The sequence below is a fragment of the Phoca vitulina genome, unplaced genomic scaffold (assembly GCF_004348235.1).
Source record: "Phoca vitulina isolate PV1807 unplaced genomic scaffold, GSC_HSeal_1.0 scaffold98, whole genome shotgun sequence".
NCBI classification, from domain to species: domain Eukaryota; kingdom Metazoa; phylum Chordata; class Mammalia; order Carnivora; family Phocidae; genus Phoca; species Phoca vitulina.
Window position 1 is genome coordinate 2,212,099 of NW_022589801.1, and position 24,074 is coordinate 2,236,172.

At 48.3% G+C, this 24,074-nt stretch overlaps 1 protein-coding gene across 5 annotated transcripts in view; it reads right to left on the reverse strand.

Annotated features, from left to right (window-relative positions):
* Positions 1 to 24,074, reverse strand: part of CRACDL (CRACD like) — a 137,889-nt gene that overhangs the window by 85,529 nt on the left and 28,286 nt on the right. The window contains exon 1 of one of the 5 annotated variants that reach the window (XM_032397385.1): positions 19,194 to 19,861. The exons of the other annotated variants lie outside the window; for them this stretch is intronic. The gene's annotated coding sequence lies outside the window, so the exon portion shown is untranslated. Of the gene's footprint in view, positions 1 to 19,193; positions 19,862 to 24,074 lie in introns of those variants that run through there. 5 annotated transcript variants of the gene reach the window in all.

Below are 24,074 nucleotides of genomic sequence, written 5' to 3' on the forward strand. Positions count from 1 at the left end.
AGCTGTATCAGCTAACCTTGTGGCCAAATCTGACACCCCCACTGCCATGCAAGGGAGGACCCACCTGTCCCTACCGACTGCCCCTGGGGACCAGCAGCCTCAGCATCGCCGGGGAGCTGGTGAGTGGTGCAGACTCTCGGGCTCTGCCCAGACCTATGGGCTCAGAATCCCCACCGCAACAAGACCCCCCAGGTGATTCCTCTGCATGCCAAAGTTTGAGAACCACTGCTTTAGAGCAGTTGTTCCCGACCCTGGTTGCACGTCAGAATCACCTGGGAAGGTTTTAAAACTCCTGATACTCAGGTCATGCCCCAGCCCAATTTTTGGCCATGGGACCCAGGTGTCAGTATTTTCTTAGTGACTTCAAATGTAGCCAGGGTAGAGAACCACTATTCTGCAGGTGCGTCAAGAGCTGTGAGTGTGGCCCTCATATCATTAGGTGAACCTGCAGGTGAGTCACACGACCCACGTGTGAGGACACGGTGCTCGCCCACAAGGACAAGGAGCTGTCGCAAGCCTGGTGCCTGCGGCCATCCAGACAAGGAAGTGTTTGTGGCCTCCAGTGTATCCTGGTCTGTGACCTCGCGGTGGGAGCTGGGCACACAGCATCACTGGTTGGGGGAAGAGGGCTCTTCACACTGATCCAGCCCCCTTCTGAGATGCCTCTTACAATACAGGCTTAGGGTAGCCCAGAAAGATCTATGCCCTACTTGTGGCTAGGCTTCACTCAGAAGGGCTGGAAAACTGGACTTCCAGAGGAAGGGACAGAATGCTTTCCAGGCCCCAGGGGAGGGCCAGGGAACAGTAGGGGTGATGCATCTAAAGCACAAACTGAGGGTGGAGTGGGGAGCACATGGCTCTGCATCCAATGCTACAGACTCCACTAACAAAGGGTTTTCCTTTAAGTCACTGAAGTTCGAACAAAGGAAAAGTGAGGACTGCAGCCTCTTAGGAACAGAAACCCGTGCAGCAGGGGAAGGTGAAGACCGTTCAGGCTGCATGCTACTTCAAATGGTTGGCAGAGGCAGCAACTCCTCATTCCTGGGCACCACTGAACAGGGAGGGCGCAGCAGGGGTGGAAACCATGTGCGCTCACGGACTTAGTAAGAACCTGCCAAGGTCTGCCTTTCAGTCCACGGTGTGGCCCCATCCAGGAGCTACAGCGATGGCCCAGGTCAATGTAGCTGAGCCCCTGGCAAAAGTGGCTGCTGCAGGGACAGGCACACGACTTATTTCAGGCCTAAGAGAGGCAGGGCGTTTATGGAACTGTTGAAAATATTTCTTTTCTGTTGGGTCTGGGAGGATGTGAGTCTAGAGAGGAAAGCAGCACCAAGACAGGAAGAGAGAAAAGCAAATGCACCCAGACACTCTCTTTAGAGTCCTGGATCCAGCTATTCCTAAAGCCAGCTATCCATGATGTTCCACTTACATGAGCCACAAAGTCTGTCTCTCTGGTTTTTTAAATGCCAGACAAGCCTTTTGCAAGCCTTATGTACAAAAGAAAGAGTCCCAACTAGTTTTCTGCGCAAACAGGGGCTGGGTGAGTGGTGTCAAACTATCTGAACCCTCTGAAGGCACAGACATGCGTTGTTTGGCTCTACTTTGAGATCTGTAGGACAAGGTGGTTTGGTATACTTTCAGGACAGCAGCACCCAGGACAGGCTGGGACACAGGATAAAGCAGGTATCAGTGAATGAAGACCGGATTCGTTGTAGATTTGCAAAGGGGCAAAAGCGTGATCCCTCTGTGTCAAGAGTCACCACCAAACAGCCCAGTGGCCAGCAGAATAAGCGAACTCTAAGCTCTGTGCCATTCCCCACCTGTGCCCATGGTGTCGTGAGGGCCTCACCTCTTCCCTCTGGTGGAAAACAGCCTGGCAAAGGATGAAGGGCAAAGGCCTTACAGTGACACAAACTCAGGTGGACACAGGCAGTGGCAACAAGATTCTTGGGTGGAAAGAGCCACGAGGGGTGTTTAGGAAAGCGAGGCTTCCTGTGTCCAGGAGCGTCTTGAGCCCCTGGAGGAGCAGGGCAGGAGAAGAACTCCCACGCCTCAGGGGTGGCCTAGGGTAAGGCAGGTCACCGAACTCAAAGGGACTATGACGAGGGAGGCCTCAATGCCAACCCGCAGTGACTGGCACAGAAGAGGGAGGACAGAGGTCTTGATGGTCAGGGCACCAAGCACCAGCAGCATTTCTCCCATCCAGATACCAAGCACCACAGGCCACCTCCCAGAACACAGGTGCTACTCACTGGGCGCTGAGGGCTAGAAGAAACACCACACTGGCTGAGATTAAGATTGGTGGCCACGCACCTCTGGGAGCTCAAAGCACAAAAGAAACTGAGTTGTAGGGCGCCTGGGTGGCTCAGTTAGTTAAGTGACTGCCTTCAGCTCAGGTCATGATCCTGGAGTCCCGGGATCGAGTCCCACATCGGGCTCCCTGCTCAGCAAGGAGTCTGCTTCTCCCTCTGACCCTTTTCCCTCTTGTGCTCTCTGTCTCTCATTCTCTCTTTCTCAAATAAATAAATAAAATCTTTAAAAAAAAAAAAGAAACTGAATTGTAGGAAAACCAAGCTGTTTCTCAGGTGCCTACGCTGGTGGCCTGAGACCTGCACCTTGGGGGCCCCGCCTGGGGCAGAAGTGATCACACCTTTCTCCCAGTGGCCCCATACGACCTTGGGGAGAATGCGTTTGTACAAGGCTAACGCAAAGTGCAACTTGCACAAAGAACCAGAAGTGATAAAATTCTCCGTTGAGATAGAGGGGAGCACTTGTCATGATGAGCACCGGGTGATGAATGGAAGTGGCAAATCACTATATTGTACACCTGAAACTAATATTACACTGCGTGCTAACTAACTGGAATTTACATAAAAACTTTAAAAACCCTTGGGGCGCCTGGGTGGCTCAGTCGTTAAGCGTCTGCCTTCGGCTCAGGTCATGGTCCCAGGGTCCTGGGATCGAGCCCCGCATCAGGCTCCCTGCTCCGCGGGGAGTCTGCTTCTCCCTCTCCCACTCCCCCTGCTTGTGTTCCTGGTCTCGCGATCTCTCTCTCTCTCTGTCAAATAAATAAATAAAATCTTAAAAAAAAAAAAAAAAAAAAAAAAAACTTTAAAAACCCACAAAGAAATAGAGGGGAAAAGCTGGGTCTGCACTGGAGTCCTGGCTGTCACTTTCCAGCCTGGCCTCAGTTTCCCACTTCTCACCAAACCTGTCACACAGGCTGCTGTGGAGGACAGAATGAGGTGATGTAATGCATAAAGGAAGGATGGAGCTAATGGGAGGGATCATTGCTCACTGTTATTTTTGGCATCTCTCAGAATGCAGCACATGGGCGCCCACCCACACCACCTCCACACAAGGCCTGCTCTGGCTGTCCTGTCCCTAACTCGTGCCGCCCACAGGAGATGCTCTGTGGCTGGGGAGCGGCCTGCGTGGGGAGGGAGGGACGGGTGGCGGACCCACATGGGGGCAGGAATCACCTGGAGACCCCGGCCAGCAGAGGGCGTGAGGGGCCCCGTGGGTTAGAAGCTGGTGTCCGGCAGCAAAGCCCCGCCTGCCGCTGCCTGCCAGGGACTGAGCGGCACTGAGGAGGGCGAGCGGGGATCAGTAGCAAATTCCCTGCACAGGCCAGACGACTCAGGGGCCCGCAGAGCTCACAGAGCTAGGAGTGGAGACTGGACAGGACATGGCGGTGGCCACGTGGAGCCACGGACCCATCACAACCTCATGTGCCGGCCCTAAGCAAAGAAATGTGCAGGGGCTGGAAGGAGGTGAAAAGGGGTGTAAGATGGGGTGGGGAGGGTTGACTGGAAGGCCACCCTCTCCCACAATGACTGACAGCCAGCTCGCCCGGCCACACCACCAGGACATCCCTCGGCCTCATCCCTGCCAGCCAGCCCCACTCAGTGGAGAGAGAAAAGCAGGGATGATGCTCTGAGCCCCCTCACCTGTAGGCACCTGAAAAATGGGAAGGTGAACCTGGGCTTTCCAGAGAGTGGTGCCCTGACCTCAAATCCCAGAAACAAGAGAACAAAGGGTTGGCTTCACCTCACAAGAAGGGGAGTGAGAGGGCGCCTGGCACAGACAGGCAGAGAGTGTGGGGAAGGGGTCCATGTCCATTAGGCATCTGTACCGCAGGACCATGGGAAGGAAGCTGAAGCCCAAGAACAGGGGCTGCACTTCATGGAGACAATTCTGTCAAGACGGTGACTGAAATCCGCGGCTGGACAATGAATTCAGTGACTGAGTTCTCTAGCAACTGCAAGAAAGGGCTCAGGGAACATGGCGTCTTACCTCCAGACTAGGACATCACCCCCTGCACACCAGGGCTGAGTTAAAGGCCTCTCCTTCACCTTCACAGGAAGGAGCTGCTAACCTACAATGTTGGTGGGAAGAAAAACTGCATTTTTTTATTATGCTAAAACACACAGCAGCTGCATTTTAAATTTCTCAGCAAGAATAAAAGCCAAAAGCCATAGTGATGCTACTGGAAGAATATTTACAGTTCAGAATAAAATAATTATTACAAAAATATGATTGACAGAGTGTGATAAGAGGTAAAAAAAAAAGTTAACTCAGTAAAGCTGCATCAGGAAGAACTGAAAATGCAGATGAAGATATGGCCTTTAGAAGCTTAGAATTTCAGAGGTGGTAAACACTGCAGTCTTCACTTGACAACTAACCATTTTTCAAGCAATGGAACTGAAGCTGAGAGGTTCTACACTGTAACTTGCCCCGGGACACAGTGAATTAGTGACAAAACAGTCCTCTTAGCTAATCAAATATGATGATCAATGTGATTCAAAATACTTTTATTTATTTTTTAATTTTTTATCTTTTTTTAAAAGATTTATTTATTTATTTATTTATTTATTTATTTATTTATTTGACAGAGAGAGACACAGCGAGAGAGGGAACACAAGCAGGGGAAGTGGGAGAGGGAGACACAGGCTTCCCGCGGAACAGGGAGCCCGATGTGGGGCTCGATCCCAGGACCCTGGGATCATGACCCGAGCTGAAGGCAGATGCTTAACCGACTAAGCCACCCAGGAGCCCCTATTTATTTTTTTTAAAGATTTTATTTATTTATTTATTTGAGAAAGAGAGAGCACAAGCAGGGGGAATGGCAGAGGGATGCAAGGCTCGCTTGATCCCAAGGCTCTGGGGATTATGACCTGAACCGAAGGCAAACACTTAACCAACTGAACCATCCAGGCACCCCTCAAAATACTTTTAATAATAAAACCGTAAGCAGGTGATATCAGTAAAAATGGTGGAATAAGGACCTCCAAAAAAATCTCTCCAGAAAAGCAAGGAGAAAACTGGGGAAAATATTAGAATCAACTTTGTCACAATTCTGGAAAGTAACCAAAGGCTTGCAGCACTCCATGGAGCATTAATCAAGAGACATGGCTGAATCTTGGTAGGAAGTGAGCTTTGTAGCATTTTAACTTGCTACAAACTAACTTGCTTCCAACTCCCTGCTCTCTTAACTCCATGGTAGCCTTGAAAGCCAACAGCTTCACAATTACTCTGTAAATCAGCAGTCTGGCAGCCACTAGAGGGGGAAGAACCAAGCTGGAACTTCTTCAAAGCTCCATTCCCAGAGAACTATCATTCTATCTCTCTGGTGGTTCCCTGGAAAACCCTAATCTGACCTGAGTCAGAGCTCCCTCAGTATGAAAAGCTCTTTTCCCTCCACTGAGGTATTTGTTAAAAACAATTAAAGGCAAATGTTTACATTAAATGAAAATGGGTTAAATACTTCAAATAAAAGAGACTGACAGGATGGATTTTTAAATGATCTAAATATATGCTGTCTATAAGAGACACACTTTAAATTCAAAGACACAGGGGCGCCTGGGTGGCTCAGTTGTTAAGCATCTGCCTTCTGCTCAGGTCATGATCCCAGGGTCCTGGGACTGAGCCCCGCGTCGGGCTCCCTGCTCCGTGGGAAGCCTGCTTCTCCCTCTCCCACTCCCCTTGCTTGTGTTCCTGCTCACACTATCTCTCTGTCAAATAAATAAAATATTTAAAAATAAATAAATAAATTCAAAGACACAAATAAGCTGAAAGTGAAAGGATGGAAAAAGATATACGATGCAAACAATAACTAAAACAGAGATGGGGTAGCTATACTAGTATCAGACAAAACAGACTCCAAGACAAAATTACTAGAGACAATGTGGGAAATTTGACCCTACGATAATAGGGTCAATTAATCAAGATTTAACAATTATATACATATATGCACCTAATAACAGAGCTCCAAAATACACAAAACTGACAGAATTGAAGGAAGAAATAGACGATTAGGCAGTGATAGTTGGAGTCTTCAATGTCCCATTTCAATAATTATGGAACAACTAGACATAGTATCAACAAGGAAACAGAAGACTTGAATACATGATAAACCAACTAGATCTAACAGATCAGAACACTCACTCAGTAACAATAGCAAGCACATTCTTCTCATGGGCACATGCAACACTCTCCAAGATAGGAGATTTTTGAGGCCATAAAACAAGTCTCAATATATTTTAAAAGATTAAAATCATACAAAGTATGTTCTCCAACCACAAAAGAATTAAAAATTAATAACTGAAGGAAATTTGGGAAATTCACAATGTCTAGAATAAATTAAATAACATACTCCTAAGCAACAATAGGTTAAAGAAAAAAATCATGAGACATTAGAAAATACTTTGAGATTAATAAAAACAAAAACTTATGGAATACAGCTAAAGCAGTGCTTAAAAGGAAATTTACAGTTGTAAATGCCTATATGTAAAAAGAAGAAAGATCTCAATCAATAGCCTAATAACCCACCTTAAGAAATTTAAAAGGAGCAAACTAAACTGAAAGCAAGAGGAAAAAATATAATAAAGATGAGAGAAGAAATTAATGAAATTGAGAAGAGAAAAACAATACAGAAAATCAACAAAAGCAAAAGTTGGTTCTTTTGAAAAGATCAACAAAATGGACAAACCTTTAGCTAGACTGACCAAGAAAAAAGGAAAAAAGACTCAACTTACTAAAATCAAGAATGAAAAAGGGACCATCACTACTGACCTTACAGAAATAAAAATGACTATAAGGAAGTACTATGAACAACTGTATGCCAACAAACTAGATAACCCAGATGGACACAATCCGAGAAAGACACAAACTACCAAAACTGACTCAAGGAGAAATTCAGACTTGACCTATTACAACTAAAGAGACAACTGGGAATTTTGAAACCTTCCACAAGGAAAATCCCAGGCTCAGGCTTTACTGGTGAATTCCACCAAATGTTTAAAGAAGACTACTAATGTACTTTCTTCTGGGAGATGATGAAAATGTCCTGGACTCTGGTGGGATATGTGAATTAGATTTCAATTATTTAGAAAGGGGGGAAACAAAAGCAATCTAGTACAGTTGTAACAATATAATTCCTGGATCTTTTTTTTTCTTATTTGATAAAGTTGAACATTATTTGTTTGGGTGTATGTGAATCACACAACCCCATCTTTTTTTTTAATCTTAAAAGCAGGTGACTTTCTATTTCATCTCCTCCAAACCTTTTCTACACTGTGAAAGCTTTTGATAAAGTTGAATGACATGAGTCAGGTGAGGAGGAAATATATACAATATCTATGAGAAAGGGAATATATATTCCTGATTTATAAAGAGCTCTTATAAAGCAATACGGAAAATGCAAACAATTCCATTGAAAAGTGGGCAAAGAATATGTAAAAGTATTCACATGATAGGGAATAGCCAGTAAGTGTATAAAAAATGGCCAACTCCACTAACCAAATGTAACAAGACTATTAGAAATTTTAGATACTATTCACCATTGGTAGACTGTGAGAAATGGTACTCCCATATGCTCCTGATAGGAGTTAAAAAATGATATACATTTTTTGGACAGCCATTTGGCAGTTTTTATCAAAATATTAAATGTAGCATAGCAATTCCACTTCTGGAAATTTATTCTATAGAAATATTCAGAAGCACACATAGATATATGAGCAAATATGTTCCCCACAGCCAGATTTGTATTAAAATTTAAACATACCATAAATATTCCTTGGTATGGGAATGGTTAACTGAATTATTTAGAATACTAAGGAGTGGTTAAAAGAAATGAAGTAGATCTATTTACTGACATGGAAGTATTTATAAAAGAGGTTATGAAGTTTAAGGATCTGCAGGAAAGTATGCAAACATAGTATTTCATTTTTGCAAAAAATGTGCACCCCAACATGTATGTGTGTCTGTGTAAATATAACCAGTTATAAACCAAGCTGGACTCCTCAGAGTAAAAGCAGAAACCTACGGCATCCTTCCTCACACTCTTACTAAACTCACTCTGTGGACCTCTTCCTGCCACCTCCACACATCTCATCCAGAGCTTTTCCAGGCTTTCTGAAATAGATGAATAGACCATCTATTTTTGGCATCAAGCACTTCCAGTTCCAGTCGACTGGAAGGTAGAGTCCTTTCCACAAGAAAGTATCTTTACTCCCTGGCTAATGGAGGCCCAGAGGCTCATGGGGGAAAGTGTGGGCACCTCCCTGCCTGGCCCACCACCTGGCTTAGACTTGGACAAAGGGTCCCCAAGGACAGGCCCAGTCCAGGGCCAGGGCCCTCCAGGTGGACTGAAACCCCCCCTCTCCACCCCTACTTCCACCTTCCTCCAGGAGTATTGACCCTGACCTGGGCCTACCTCTCCTCTGCTGGCTCCCAAACTCTCCAGGAATCCCTCTGGCCAAGTCCCTCTTGGGGAGCCCTCACCCTGGTCACACCTCTGGCAGGACTGCCATCAGTCCAGAGACTTTCCCAAGTACTTTCCACAACCTCTGGGCACAAAGTGCCAGGATCGCCCCTTCCCCCTTCCAGTGGGAAGGTTCAGGGAAGGAAATGGGCTCACTGATAATGTCTCCAAAGAAATTCTCTCCACCTGAGATTCTAGGTCTTTGGCAGGCTGGAGATAGTTGGGGCCAATGTGCCCCCTAACTTCATCACACTGTATAAATAATAAGGGCTGTGCAGTACCACACGACTGTCCTCAGTCAAGAATGCAGAAGGAAATGCTGCTTCACATTCTGTTGTGTCAAAGTACAGAAAAAATCTGAAAAGATACACAGTGGCTGATCTCTGGAAAAGGGATTATAAGCTTTTTACTCTATGTGCTTCTGTAGTGTTTTTTTCTTTTTAATTACTCATGTAATTAAGATAATTAAAGACAAAAAAAAAAAAAAAAAATGTTTCCTGAGTCTATTTTCTGACCTTCTCAGCCTAGGCAGACTGTCTTTTGCTGACGACACCCACGCCATCAGCAGGAGCCGGGCCAAGGCTCTGAATCCTCATGTCCACCCAAATCAACCTGAGCTCTCAGAGAGTCACTTGCGCACCATCCCCAGAGATTCTGATGTAATTGGTGGGGAAGGGGTTTGGGTGTTAGGATGGGTTAGAAACTCCCCAGGGGACTCTAACGTGCAGCCAGGGTTAAGAAGCAATGGGCTTGCTCCTTTCAACAGGGCCCAAACCACTCCCAGCCATCCCTGTACCCACCTCCCGCTCCCCTTCCTGGGTCAGCACCACCTCCTCCTAACACAGTGGAGCTGGAGACACTCCAGAGGTAGAAGCAGCATTTGGTGAGGAGATCAAGCCATGGGAGCCCACAGCCAGGCGCGGGAGGGCTGACATTATGCCCCAGGGTCACTCACTCTCCACCAAATGGTGTGGCCAGTCCACTGGAAAAGAGACCCTTTCAACTGGACCTCAGAACCTTCAAGAGTCAGGATCTGTTAAAGCATTTCCATTTTTCTCCAGCTTTCTTTACTTACTCTGGGTCATCAGCTGCCACTGTTTCATGTACATCATGCAATCTTTGTATTTGTTTTTTTGGTGTTTTTGTTTTGTTTTGCTTTTTTCCTTGTCTGGAGGGTCTTTTTGACTGATTCCCCAGCCCCCCCCCCCCACACACACACACAAAATGGGATGTAAAGGTGAATTTTGGAGCTCCTCCAGGCACAAAAATGTCTTTTCCGGTCCTTGCACCTGATTAACAGGTTAGTAGGGACGAGCGTGCTAGGCTGGAGACCATCTCCCCCAGACCTTGGCAGATGTCACACCACCGTGGCTTCCAATGGTGCTGACGAGAAGTGTGCTGCTGGTTTGAGTCTGTTCTTGTTGGCAACCTGCTTTTTCTCTCCAGAAGTTTTAACAGTATTTCTTCATCCTTACAATCTTGAAGTTTTGCTGGAATGTATTTCCCTCAGGGCTCTCCTTTGAATGGGAGGCTGGCCGGGGCTCTGGCTGGGTTGGTGGGACTCTCTCACAACTGCCAAAAAGAAGACAGCTTCATTCTGGGTGGAAAGTACGTGATGCCTTTTACTCCTGGGCAGCATCATCTTTCCCTTTTTTATGCTCCTGAAGGTCTGAAGTCACCTCAGACTGCGCAATAATTTTTTCTCAGACCCCACACCACCACCAGGACATGCCTAGTCTCTTCACCATCCTGAAGAGAATGCTCTCAGGGTTCTGTCCTGGGGGCAAGCTGGACTCTTTTTTTTTTTTTTTTTTTAAAGATTTTATTTATTTGAGAGACAGAACGCACTACAGACAGAGAGCAAGCACAAGTGGGGGGCAGAGGGAGAGGGAAAAATAGGCTCCCCACTGAGCAGGGAGCCAGATGCGGGGCTAGATCCCAGCACCCCGGGATCATGACCTAAGCCAAAGGCAGACGCTTAACTGACTGAGCCACCCGGGTGCTCCGGTGGAGGACTCTTCTAATTCTGTTTATGTGCATGGTGCTTGGAGCATCTCTAGGGCTCCCATGAAAGACTCATGTCTAGGGTGTTGGGCTGTAGTGTCTTCTGCTCTGGTTTCCTTGTCAATCCAATCTGGTTTTACCTTCTAGAGATTCCTCTGCATTCCCAGTTTGCTGAGGGTATTAGGACTTCACTTCTTTTTGCCTCTCATTTACCCTTTCATGGGGACCAGGGAGGGAAGAAAGTGGATGTGCCTAGTCTACTATCCCAAACTTATAACTCCCAGAACAATAGCTTTATTAAATCAAACTTCTGAAGAGAATCACACTGACCACACCTCATCTGAATCCCTCATTGGAGAGGCAAGGAAACAGAGACCCAGAAAGGCCAGTGACTTACCCATGTGCCCCATCAGCTGGTCAGTGGGAAGCCAGGACAAATCAAGGGTCCTGCCACACAGGCAGTGCTTGGAAGCCAAGACCATGAGACCTCCCAGTTCCTGCAGGTGTGTTTCTAATCAGGAAATCAGATAAGGCCTCAAACAAGGACAGCTATATGCCCCTGGCCCTGGCAGAACAGTGAAGCCCACAGCTCTTCTTAGCTCTCTCTGGCAATCTTGATGGCTGGGAGATGCGAAGCAAAACTCTCCCAAAGGAATGCTAAGACCAGGAAGGCAGGCTGGCTCACCTTAGCACTGGACCCAGCTTCAGAGATGGCTGAGCCAGGCCTCTGCACAAAGCACACCCCCCTCCTTGCCCTGGGGTCCAGCAGTGGGGACTGTTTGAGCAGGCTGCTCACCCAGCCTAGCATCTGCAATCACCTTGGTTGTGGGCCCGAGCACAAGAGCCAGAGACTCAACCCCAGAGCGTCTAGAAATCCCCGACAAACAGAGCTGGACACAGGCACTCCCAGGAACAGCTCCCGGGTAGACCACAAGATAGAGACTGCTTTTGGAACCCCTCATGGGTTCCAAGCAGCAATACATGCGCTCAAACTTTGACTGAAAGCGGAAAGCCATCTTTTTAGGTGTAGGAGGAGTCCAGAGAAGCAGGAAGAGGGAAGAAGGGAGAGAAAGCCCCACCCCCACACATCTACAGACATTTGGCTGAGGACCACTCTGCAGGAGGGGGAGAGCGCACCAGAGGCCAGTCTGGGGAGTGTTTCCAGGCTGACGAGAGCAGAGAAGCAACCACACCAGCACACCATGTCAGCACAGTGCGGAGGAGAGAGAGATGCTGGGTACAGGGGCCACATACCTGATCCCTGCCATGTGACAGGAAGCCCCCTGAAGCCACCCACAGGGAGCGAGGTACAGGCCTGCTCGGCTCAGCGCTGGTGTGAGAAGGGGAGATCAGTCCATGGTGAGAGGCAGACACAACAGGCAGAGAAGTGCGGGGAAAGGAGCTCTGGGAAGGTTCCCAGCAGCCTCAACTCCAAAGGCCACTTCAGCCCCCAGGCTCTCCCGCAGGGACACCTGGAGTCCATGTCACGTGGATTAACAGTTACTCTTTCCCTGACCACACCATAAGCAATTCAGAAGGCAGGCACCGGCTCCTCGAGGTCATTAGATTCCTGCTGGTCCACTGGTTCTGGGATTTTACAGAGGACTCTGTCCATCACTGTAAAATTTTTCCTCAGTACCTTCTAGCTCTAGGCACTGGGCTAGGCACCCGGGACACAAAAGTAACAACACAGGGAGGACCCAAAGACCTGGGAGCAATTATGATACAGCGTGGCAGATGCCCGGACAGAAGAACAGGCAACTCTGAGGCCAGGAAGGAGGGCTGCTCAGCATGGAAGAAAGTGGGACCTAGGCTGAGGATGGGTAAATGAATAGAAAATTTGTTGGACAAATACTAAGTGAACAAAACCTGTTCGAGCCACTAGAAGAAGTGTGAGCACTGGACTGGGGGAGGGTAAAGACACTGAGCTAGAGAAATAAGCAGGGGAAAGCTAGATGATTCTAGAATATTAAGCCTTGTTAAGGGGTTTGGGCTCTATTTTGACAAAATTTTCAGCAGGAGAATGATATCTGAGTGTCAGAAAGATCCCCTTGGCTGAAGGGTTGAGTCAGGAGCATGTGGGGACAAGGGTGGTAGCATGGGATGGAGAGGAATGGGCCGATCCGAGGGCTATTTGGAAGACGGAATATACAAGACATGGTATGTAAAGTAGGGCTGGTCAAGAATAACAAGGATCAACTCTGGGTTTCAAAATCAGGCACGTGAGTGGATGGTGGATCCCTCCCTGAGACAGGGGCCTCAGCAGTGCTGGCCAGCGGGAAATGAAGATGCCTGGAGATCTGCACACATGCATGTTTTCAGGGAAGAGAGAAATTAATGGCCAAAAAGGAGTAATTGTTCTAAATCTATCAATTTCATATGAACACATTCCTGTAAACATTCATAGGAACACTTACAAAAGGACACCCTGGGAGTGGCCAAAAAATTCACTCAAACCCGCACCCCACAACCATCTGGGAGGGGCAAGTCTGGAGCAGAGGTGCCAATGCACAATCTTTCACACAGCAGAGAAAACCAGATCACAACCATAGGTGCATCCCGATAACCGTCTGCCAAATGACACTCATGACCTGGACCTGAGCCCAGGGTTGGAGACCTTTCTAAACCTCTCAGCTCAGAGGTAGTTACTTCTGGGAGAGTCGTGGGGGCCCGAGCCTGTTGTCAGTGACCATACAATTCAGGCACTGCTTGCTCTTCGGGTATTATTTGTAAATGATCACAGAGTCCACCCAACCTGTTTGTGGTGCACAGTTCCGTGAGTACTGATACATGGAGAGATTCACGTGGCCACCACCACACCGGGACACAAAACAGTTCCATCACCCCCCAAAAAACTCCCCCAGGTTGCTCCTTTACACTCACACACTCTCCCTCCCCCGATCCCTGGCAAGCACTGATCTGTTCTCCATCACTGCAGTCCTGCCTTTTCGAGAATGTCACAAAAATGGAATCGTACAGTGTGTAACGTTGAGACTGGTTTCTTTCACTAAGCATGATGCTTTTGAGATTCGTCCAAGCCAATGCAGAAATCAATAGCTGTTCCTTTTACCCTTCTGGAATTAAACGCAAAAGCACTGCAAATGTATATTTGTTTTGCTCCTTTTATCACCTACATTGTCTCCTTCATGGCTGCCAAAGAAATCGTCTCTCTGCCACAGGAGCCCCGATAGCTGCAAACCAGATCCCTACTAACGAGTACACGGAAAATCAGCAACTTCAGCTGCAACAGATTAGTAAAACACTAAAGCCCTGAAGGCTCTATCTGGTATAACTTTTTTGATCATTTTTAACTCCTAAATTTAGGGATGCTCCATGTAACCCAATGAAAGAAAGAAAAATTAACCTTTATTTTAATTCTTTACAAACCTAACTTGGGAGATACGATTAAGCCTTAGTTACTGGTTTTCCTTACCATTCTTACAAAATAGGAGAAGGAGCACAGAGCACTCATGTATTCAGCGACTGACAGAAGTCTGAGCTACAAGGCAACTCTGGATGGCATGCTCACTCGTTTGACAGTTTCTTCCGCAGACATTATGGACTGCCTGCGTATGCACAGCACAGTGCTGGGAACAGAGACGTGGTGCATCCTTCTGCCCTCAAGGGACAGGGTTCCAGATAGTCCCCAAACCCTAGAGCTCACTGTGAGGTTTCCTGCAGCCAGTGGACTTTCCTCACTGCAGCTTGCTTAGTTCAATTTAAATCACAGTGCTGGGACGCCTGGGTGGCTCAGTCGGTTAAGCGTCTGCCTTCGGCTCAGGTCATGATCCCAGGGTCCTGGGATTGAGTCCTGCATCCAGCTCCTTGCACAGTGGGGATCCTGCTTCTCTCTCTGCCCGTCTGCTGCTCTCCCTACCTGTGTGCATGCGCTGTCTCGCTCTCTGACAAATAAATAAAATCTTTAAAAAAAATAAATAAATCACAGTGCTCCTCAAGCTTTCACTATCAATGCTTTCACTACCGATGACGTGGGTCACAGAGCCCCAAAGCTTGCTGAGCAACGGGGGAAGCTAATATGGGATTTAGAGTTTGTCATATATAATCCCCAAATGGTGAATTCACACATAACAATGAAAAATAGATTGTATTAGGGTTTAACTACTCTAAAGAGCAAGATACAAAGATTATGGGATCAGCTGAAAGAAAATTCTCTACTGTCACTTGTCTGGAACGTAGAGTTTTATTGCTAGCTGTTGAAGGTTTACTGTGTTTTTTCACACAAAAAAGAAGAAAAAACAGTCAACAATCAATACTCATTAAAAGAGCCATGTGTAAGTCAACTTGGTAGGCAATATGGGGGTCTTGAAGAGATTTGAGAATTGAGTCCTTACTTCCCTAAGATTATGGGGGAAAGAAGATGTGCCCACAAGAAAAGCATCAAAGCACGGCATCCCGTGATGAGTGCCAATGCGAGGCTCAGATGATAAATGGCCTGAAGTTTACAAAAGGGAGGGCCAGAATCAGCTGTTCCAGGATCTCGGTCAGGTGGGGCACAGCTGGAGTCCTCTTACCTAGCCACCCTGAGCATGCTCTGGGCCCAGGGCACATGCACCCGGCTTAAAGGGGCTTGCGGCAGCTGAAAGCCTGACTTCCTGGGGCCAGGCCTTGTCTGCCCAGACAGACACAGCACCTGCCCGTGGCTACCACACTGTCCAGAGCTCAGCAGGGTCCTCCAGACCCCAAACACCCTCCTGCTGCCTCCTCCACCCCAGCAGCACAGCATGGAGCCTCCACGGATGTGCAGAAGGGAGGCCCTATATCCCATCACGGCGAACCGTAATGGCCAAAGGCTACAGAAATGCCCCCGCTGTGCTCAAACAGCATGAGGGCAGACTGTTTTCCTACATAAGACAGCAGAAGTCTATTTCACACACCTTTTTTTTTCTTCTTAAGTAGAAGAATGCACTAATTTCTGCCAGAAAGGGGGCTTTTTCCCAAAAGGAGGAAGACAGAGGCTGAAATCCAGAGAGGAGTCACAATCCAGGCCTGTGTGGTGACTGGACAAACCCAGGGCCAGCTCGTGGCCACCAGTCCCCGCACAGCCAGGACACCACAAACACACCCTCTGCCTCACGGAACCTCAGAGGGGCCGGGAGTACAGAAGGGGTCACCGGCGCTCCGGGCAGAGTGGTGGCAGAGGATGTTAAACGCACCTGCTGCCACGGGAGCCTGGCCCTTCAGCCCAGGCTCCAATCCCAGCAAAACTCCACGTAGCCGCTCTTCCTCACACAGCCCGTCTGCCCACTGACAAGAAACGGCCTTGGGCCTGGCACGGCACAGGCCGCTCGGCAACGCCAAGGGGTAAGACAAGGTCTCTTAACCTCAAGACGTTAATCCTTTCTCTCAAAGTGAAAACTATTTAGTTCGCACCCAAGGATGACAAAAATTACAAAACACGAGTCCACGTACAACCTTGTAGTTCTGTGGAGAGGACAGACATAAAAAGTGAAATGACCCTGCTGTCAGCAGGGAGTCTGCTTCTCCCTCTGACCCTCCCCCCTCATGCTCTCTCTCTCTATCTCATTCTCTCTCTCAAATAAATAAATAAAATCTTTAAAAAAAAAAAAAAAAAAAAGTGAAATGAGTCTCCGGGAGAAAGAAAAAACGTCCTGAAGGCAGCACGTGTGCAGGTGCCAAATGGACGGGCCAGTGGCTGAGAGAGCTCTAGGTCTGGAACCCTGGGGAGGGCGCTCCGACGTGGACCGCAGCCACGCTCCGAAGGACAGATGAGGGTAGGCCCAGGTGAAGAAACAGCGTGGGGTGGCAGTGTAGCCCCAGGGGAAGCGCCTGAGATCCAAGGGCAAGATGTGGTGGCCAGACAGACTGGCCCCATCAGATGGGAGAAAAAAGTGTGGCTCGGGAGGACATGAAAGAAAAAAGGCTGGAAAGCCGGTGAAGGCCCAATGATGGAGTGCCTGAGGCTGGGACCCCCACTGTGTGTTTGGGAAATCTTGGCCCAGCAGGAAGGCAAGGGCTGGGCTGGTGGCTCAGTGTGTGGACTGCAGCGTGCCCTGCTCTCCCCTGCTGCCAGAGCCAGGCCGCAAAACCCACGCAGCAACAACTCTTCCAGGGGTTGCAGGGAGCCAGGGCCAAAAAAGAGCAGAGGTGGGACTCAGGGCCTGTCAACTGTGCCCCTGTGGGGAGGGGCAGAGAGGCAGAGGAGGGCAGGCCTCCAGGAGAACTACGCACACTTGGCCCATCCTGAGCCCCCCAAAAATGACGCAAGGGCCCCAACCCAACCAAGGAGAATCCGCAACTCCTCCCAAAGCCTTGCTGGGCATCACTCATCAGCCCCAGAAAACAATCAGAGATGGTTTCAGTTCCCCTCTGGTGGTGGCTGCCAGGATGGAGCCCTGTCTCAGAAGGAGCCTGGCATCCAGCTCCACCTTCTGTGACTGGAGCAGTGGCTGGGTGAAGGAAGAAGAAGAACCACAGGAAGAAGACCCATGCCCCTCTCCTCACTTAGGGAAGGAAGTGGTTCAACAAAGAAAGGGGTTGGGGGGTGGGGGGCGCTGGGGTTAGGGCTTTAAAAACACAGGGTTTTGCAGGCCCTGAGTTTCAATCTTGGCTCTGCCACTTAGAGCAAGGTGGCCTCTCTTTGCTTTCTCATCTGTGAAATGGGACCATGCCTCCTGGCAGGGTTGCTGAGAATTCAATGACGATGCATTGGCATAGGGCCTGGTCATAGAAAGCGCTCAATAAATGGTGACCGTTTCGACCATCAGGAGGCCTTGGAGCCTCTGCAGCAGTGGGAAAGTTGCCAGCATCGCACAAGTGGTTTTCTGGCTTTGGTTCCCATGTGGCAGAGAAAGCAGTCTCCCCACCAAGGGTCTGCCCGTCCCTGGTACACCGGGGCATCTACAAAAGCATCGTCCCAGGGCTCCCTTTCTTCAGAGCTCAGGGCCCTGGAGGACGGAGCGGACATCCCAGGTGGCCTGGGGGTCCTGACACAGCAGCGGCGCCTCAGTCAGGGGGCCGCAGGCTGATGTCACATCCACTGAGCATCTGATCCCAGATGCTTCCCTATGTATGATGCAACCACACATAAAGCCATCACATCAGACCATAGAGCCCACACTGCACAAGGAATCCTTCCGTCTTTTCTAAAGTCCTGAATCACAAAGAGTGACAGAGTCTAGAGATTCTGATCTAGACTTAGGGGCTAGATCTTCACTAGAGTCCAGGATGGGCAAAACTGGTGAACCTCGTCTGGGTGTGCATCATCAGCGAGTGTAATCCAGCCGCAGCAAGTGGGAACGACAGTTGGCTGAGAACACGCTGTGCCTGGCAGCACAAGGCAGAATCAAATACAGCCTCTCCTCGCAAGGAACCCAAGAACGAGTTGAAGTAGTAAGACACGAACAGTAGAGAGGCCAAGGAACAAATCCCAGCAAAACGTTTCATGACTGGACAGCAACAGAGAATGTTACGAAGGTCTGCAAACGGAATGATGGAGTTGGCTATGTGGAGGCTCACCAATCCTAAAACGTGACTTGGAAACACATGCAAATGAGATTTAGATGTCAGCCCCCCCAGAACCACTGAAAGGAGTCAGGACAGATGTAGTCACAGACATGGGAGCAGGCTCGCCTCTCTCAGAGTGTCGCCAGACCTATGGTGAGGGCGTCCCTGGAAGCCTTCACACACTCTCTGGCCTGCAAGGCCCAGGGTCAGGCCCAGGGAGGAGGCAAAGGAGGCCCCCTGTCTCACAGCCAGAAAAAAAAAAAAAAACCTTCCTTCCCTAAGACCGTGAACAGCTCTCGCTGGAGAACTCCGTGCACAGCTTATCTCCTGAGTAGCAAGTGCGCTCCGCGAGTGTGTGGGGGCCAGGAAGGTGTCTAATAAGAACAGCAGGAGCACCTAGGTGTGTTGGTCTTCGGAGCAGACGTCTCCGCCATCCTAAACCTACACACCAGGCTGTCGGCTTTCAAAGCAGTTCTGAATGAACTTGGTGGGGGGAGAGATCCCTGGTTACTGACAGGGCCTGATCACCCCTCAAGTTGGAGGGAAAGTTCGGGAGGATCTACGGTCCTGCACTAGATAGGGGTCTCCCCGCTGGGCAGAAGCACCAACTCTAAAGGACTCAGCATGGCCTGCCTCCCTAAACTCTGCAACCCTGAGTCCCCGCCTGACCTATGGATTCAGTGTTCCTGGGTCCACTGTCACCTCTTCATTCAGAGGACACATCCTGGTCTACAGGTCATCTCTCTAGGACAAGCCAAGAAGCCCCAAGTTTACCAGACCTATTAAGGAAAATGTACTAACTGTCCCAGTGTCCACAACCAGCTTTACCACTGTCTCCTCTGGGGAGCTCGCATCCTGAGATGACAAAACCCTTCCCTTCAGGGGCACACCGGCACGCTCACCTGCCTCATGCACGTCGGGGAAGGGGGACCATACTCACAGACCAGGCGCTCGCTCCCATCGGCTGCGCGGTGGGCTAAGCCTCCCTCCCTTTGCAAACCTACTCTCCAGGACAGCACAGAGGCAGCAAGAGCTCCCTGAGGCTTCCTGCCAGCCAGCAGAGCCGGCACCCTGAATCCAAACAGCCTGAAGCAGGAGCAGCTCACTCCCACCCGTGTCCCTGAACTGTGCACATCAACACAAGGACAAGCATGCAGGCAAGAGCCTGGCAACCACCAGGCGGAGGGACCGGCTTTCCTCAACCCGCCACGCCCCCGCCTCTGGGACACATTACTTTCCAGAATTCCCTGATTTGAAAACACACTTTATTTTCCCCTACTGACCAAAAATCTCACCTAAGAAAAAAATCACGGAGTCCTCTTAGGATTTCTCAGTGAAGGATAAGAGAGGACATCACGCTTCACTGTGTCATATAATCCCACCTATGGGAAGCAGCCACGGCTCAGTGGGCACCAGGAGGCAGGAGGAGTTTTAAACTACTACAAACACTTAAGTCAAGGATTAGATTTCTTTTTCTTCCTAAAGCAACAATTTAGCAATGATATAGCAATGATAAAAGCACATTTGTGCTTTGATTATACCCAAACTCTGTGAGCTAATCATTCTTAACATGCCTCACTTGACAATTGTTCAGCAAGTTTATCCTAGAATTTGTATTTCTGATGTATCACTACATTATGAGTGAGAAACTATTCTTTCCAGCATTACACACACACACACACACACACACACACACACACACACACACACACACAGGTGTGCAGGTGCCCCAGTCGTTAAGCATCTGCCTTGGGCTCAGGTCATGGTCCCAGGGTCCTGGGATCGAGCCCCGCATCGGGCTCCCTGCTCAGCAGGAAGCCTGCTTCTCCCTCTCCCACTCCCCCTGCTTGTGCGCACACTCTCTGTCTCTGTCAAATAAATAAAATCTTAAAAAAAAAAAAAAAAAAGAAAGAAAAGAAAAGAAACGCTGCTGCAGTTAGAAGTGCTGCTTTTGTGGCCCTCCGTCGGGGTGGCACTCTCCAGCCCAGCCTCGCCCCCAGAGTGACATCTGCAAAGCACAGCGCACGTAAGAGAGCCCCAGCCATGCTCATCAGGGCTGTCAGCGATACTCCGAGCTCCCGTCAGCTCCGTGCAGACCAGAGCCTCAAACCGGTGAGGACAAGGTAAAATGATCCCAACAGAGTTATAAAAAGTGAGAGGCTACTGAGAAAAGCTGACACCGAATATATAAGTAGGCATCAAGGTACCCACCTCCTTACACACACCTCACAAGAGTTCATTTTAATCCCTTTCCTTACTTTGGGTGCACACTCTCTCATCCTTTCCTCCAGAACAATCTTTGTGAAGCCTCCCTGTGCACAGTGGTTATCATGGTTTTATAGTCATGATACGATACTCTTTGTCCCCGCCACTCTTGGTGATCTGTCCGATGCATGGGGCATCTCGGGTGGAGCCCTCCTAGGGAGCACTTGCCTTGGAGTTCTAAGACCTGGTCCTTGTCCCAAATGTGCTACCTAATATGGAAATACTCTTGGGAAATCCATATGATTGCTCCCTGCCTATTCTTCATCTGAGACAGAGAAGGCATTTTTCTTGTCTATACTGAGGATCCAATGAGATACCATGCACACAAATGCCCAATCCCCTTTCATTTGGCAATGGACCCATGAGTGTTTATTGACACGAATGTCAATCAGAGAAGAAAAAGGCCACTTTTATTTCTCCCCATGGGTTCCCACAGAGCTCAAGGGAGTATATATTACAAAAGCCAGGCCCTAACGGAATTGCTCACACCAACAGACCCTCCCAGAGCCTCCCGGGGCTCTCCTCCTTGTAGGTGAAGACAGCCCACATTCCGGAGCTCTTAGGACTTGGATCTAGGGGGCCCTCACTCAACCCCAGGGCTAGCAGGGCCCTTCCTGTGCCTCTTTACACAATAAAAACATCTGCTGAGCTGACCCCAGCCTCCATTCCCACAGATCCCATCTTCAAAACAGACCTCAAAAATCAGCAATCTTCCTCCCACCTGCTGCCTCACCTTCAGCACAGGTGCACAAAACAGAGATACCAGAACATTTAACCTCATGAAGATTGGACCTGGGGGCTGCCCTACCCACAGATGACCATGCAAGAACTTGGTTCCAGGGACTGTTTCCCAGCACAGGATGCCGTGGAAAGGAACATGGGATGGAAATCCAGAACTCCTGGCTTTAGCAGCTCTGTACAGCCCTGAGCAGGTAACCGAATCTCTCTGACTCACCATCCAACCCAGTGCATCACTGGGCACTGTGTGGACCCAGTGTGGTAACGTCCAGGAAAACACTTTGCAAATGACGGCGTGCCATGCAAACAACAGGTGCCCTGCAGATGCGCCCTGTCCTGCTTCAGGACTTGACATCACAATTTTTAACTGAAAATTTGCTTTCACACTAAAATACACAGATTTTTCAAAAAAGAAAAAGGCAGATTCAAGGGCCTACCACACCAAGGACTTTCCTGTCAGGGTTTACCCCCAAGCCCCATCCTTACCAGCACAACATTTTGTTCTCAATCACCCATGAAACAAATATTTATTGACTACTGTTAAGGTCCAGGCACCATGCTGGGCACTACAGATTGGGCAACAAACCACCCACAAAAGACAAAATCTTTATCCTCATGTTCCAAGGGGATGAGACAAGGAACAAACATATCCAATATGCCAGGTGGTGACGAGGGAAAGACTCACCTTTAAGTGTTTTAAAAAACAAAGCGAGGTTGGGAGGTGCTATTTTATTTTAAGATTTTATTTATTTCAGAGAGAGAAAGAGCACAAGCAGGGGGAGCTGCAAAAGGAGAGGGAGAAAGATGCAGGCTCCCTACTGCGCAGGGAGCCCAACTTGGGGCTTGATCCCAGGACCCTAAGATCATGACCTGAGCAAAAGGCAGATGCTTAACCGACTGAGCCATCCAGGCGCCCCAGGAGGTGCTATTTTAAGTAAGGTGATCAGGAAGGCCTTCTCTGAGAAGGGGACAGTTGAGCAGAGACTTGACTGGAGTGAGGCAGTGAGCCATGGGCCATATGTGGGGGCCAGGTGTGCAGGCACAGGGGAGAGCCAAGTCCCTCTGGACACAGCAGAGGGAGCCAGAGGGACAACAGGGACAGAGCAGAGACACGGTGGGTGCCCGGGGAGAGGAGTCTACCCGGCAAGCAGGCCCTGCAGCTCACGGGCAAGACGCTGGATTTCATGCTGAGTGAAGTAAGATGCCATCAGAAGGTTGCAGGTGGAGTGCTGGCAGCACTGTGACACGGGGCAATTTCATTTTCCAATCACTCTTGCTAGTGTACAGGAACACAATCAATTTTTGCATGTTGCCCATATATCCTATGACTTTGCTAAATTCACTTATTTTTTTTTTATTAAGTTCAATTAGCCAACATGGATGGAACTGGAGGGTATTATGCTAAGTGAAATAAATCAAGCTAAATTTACTAAGTTAAGATTATCTAGAACTCTGCCTTCTGCAAACAAAGATAATTTCCCCTTCCTTTCCAACCCTTATGGCTTTCATTTCTTTCTGTTGCCTGATTACACGGACTGGGACTCCCAGTCCTGTGCTGTACAGAGCGGCGCAGCCTCCCAATCGCGGGGGAAGAGCGTTCAATGTTTCACAGTTTAGAATGATTTCAGCTGTGGGTTTTTGAAAGCTGTCCTCTAACACATGGTGGAATTTCCCTTTTATTCTGAGTTTGCCGAGAATTTCTGATCATTAATAGGCTGTGAGTTTTGTCACGTGCTTTTTTCTGCATCTACTGCACAGGTCATATAATTTTCCTTTTTTATTCTATTAATGTGGTATATTACATTCATCGAATTTTCACATGTTAAACCAACCTCGCATTCCTGGAGAACCCCACTTGGTCATGAGGTTATCATTATTGCTGTATTCAATATGCTAGTGTTTTGTTATATTTGGGAGAAATATTGGTTGTAACTTCTTTTTTGTTTTTTAATCCATGGTTATGCTGGCCTCATGAAATTATTTGGAAAATGTTTTTCTCTAATTATTTGGAAAATGTTTCCTCACTAATATTGGCAATTTGGTTTCCTCTCCTTTTTCCTTCATTAGTCTTCTTGGGGGGTTATCAATTTTATTCACCTTTTTAAGAGCCAACTTCTGTTTTTATTGATTATTCCCTATCACATGTCTGTGTTTTTTCATTTACCCTCCTCTCATCCTTTGTCACACATCTTACTATTACATATATTATAAACTCCTAAATAAATTGCTACTATTTTGCTTTAAACCATCAATTGTCTTTTAAAGAACTTTTAAAATGAGAAAATGAGTTGTTGTTTTTTTTTTTTTAAGATTTTTATTTATTTATTTGACAGAGAGAGACACAGCGAGAGAGGAAACATAAGCAGGGGGAGTGGGAGAGGGAGAAGCAGGCTTCCCGCTGAGCAGAGAGCCCGATGTGGGGCTTGATCCCAGGACCCTGGAACATGACCTGAGCCGAAGGCAGACGCTTAACGACTGAGCCACCCAGGCGCCCCGAAAATGAGTCCTTTTATATTTACAACACATTTCCCTTTTCTAGCACTTTTTATTCCTACATATGGATCCATATTCTATCTAGTGGCATTTCCCTTCAGGCTGAAGACTTTCCTTTAATGGTCCTTAATTCTGCGAGTCTGTAGAGAACAGCTTCTCTCAACTTCTGTCAATCTGAAAATGTTTTTGTTTCACATTTATTTTTGAAAGATATTTTTTTTCAGAACGCTAAAGACAATGTCCTATTGTCTTCTGCTTTGCACTGTCTTGATAAGAAATCAGCTATATCCTGGGGCGCCTGGGTGGCTCAGTTGGTTAAGCGACT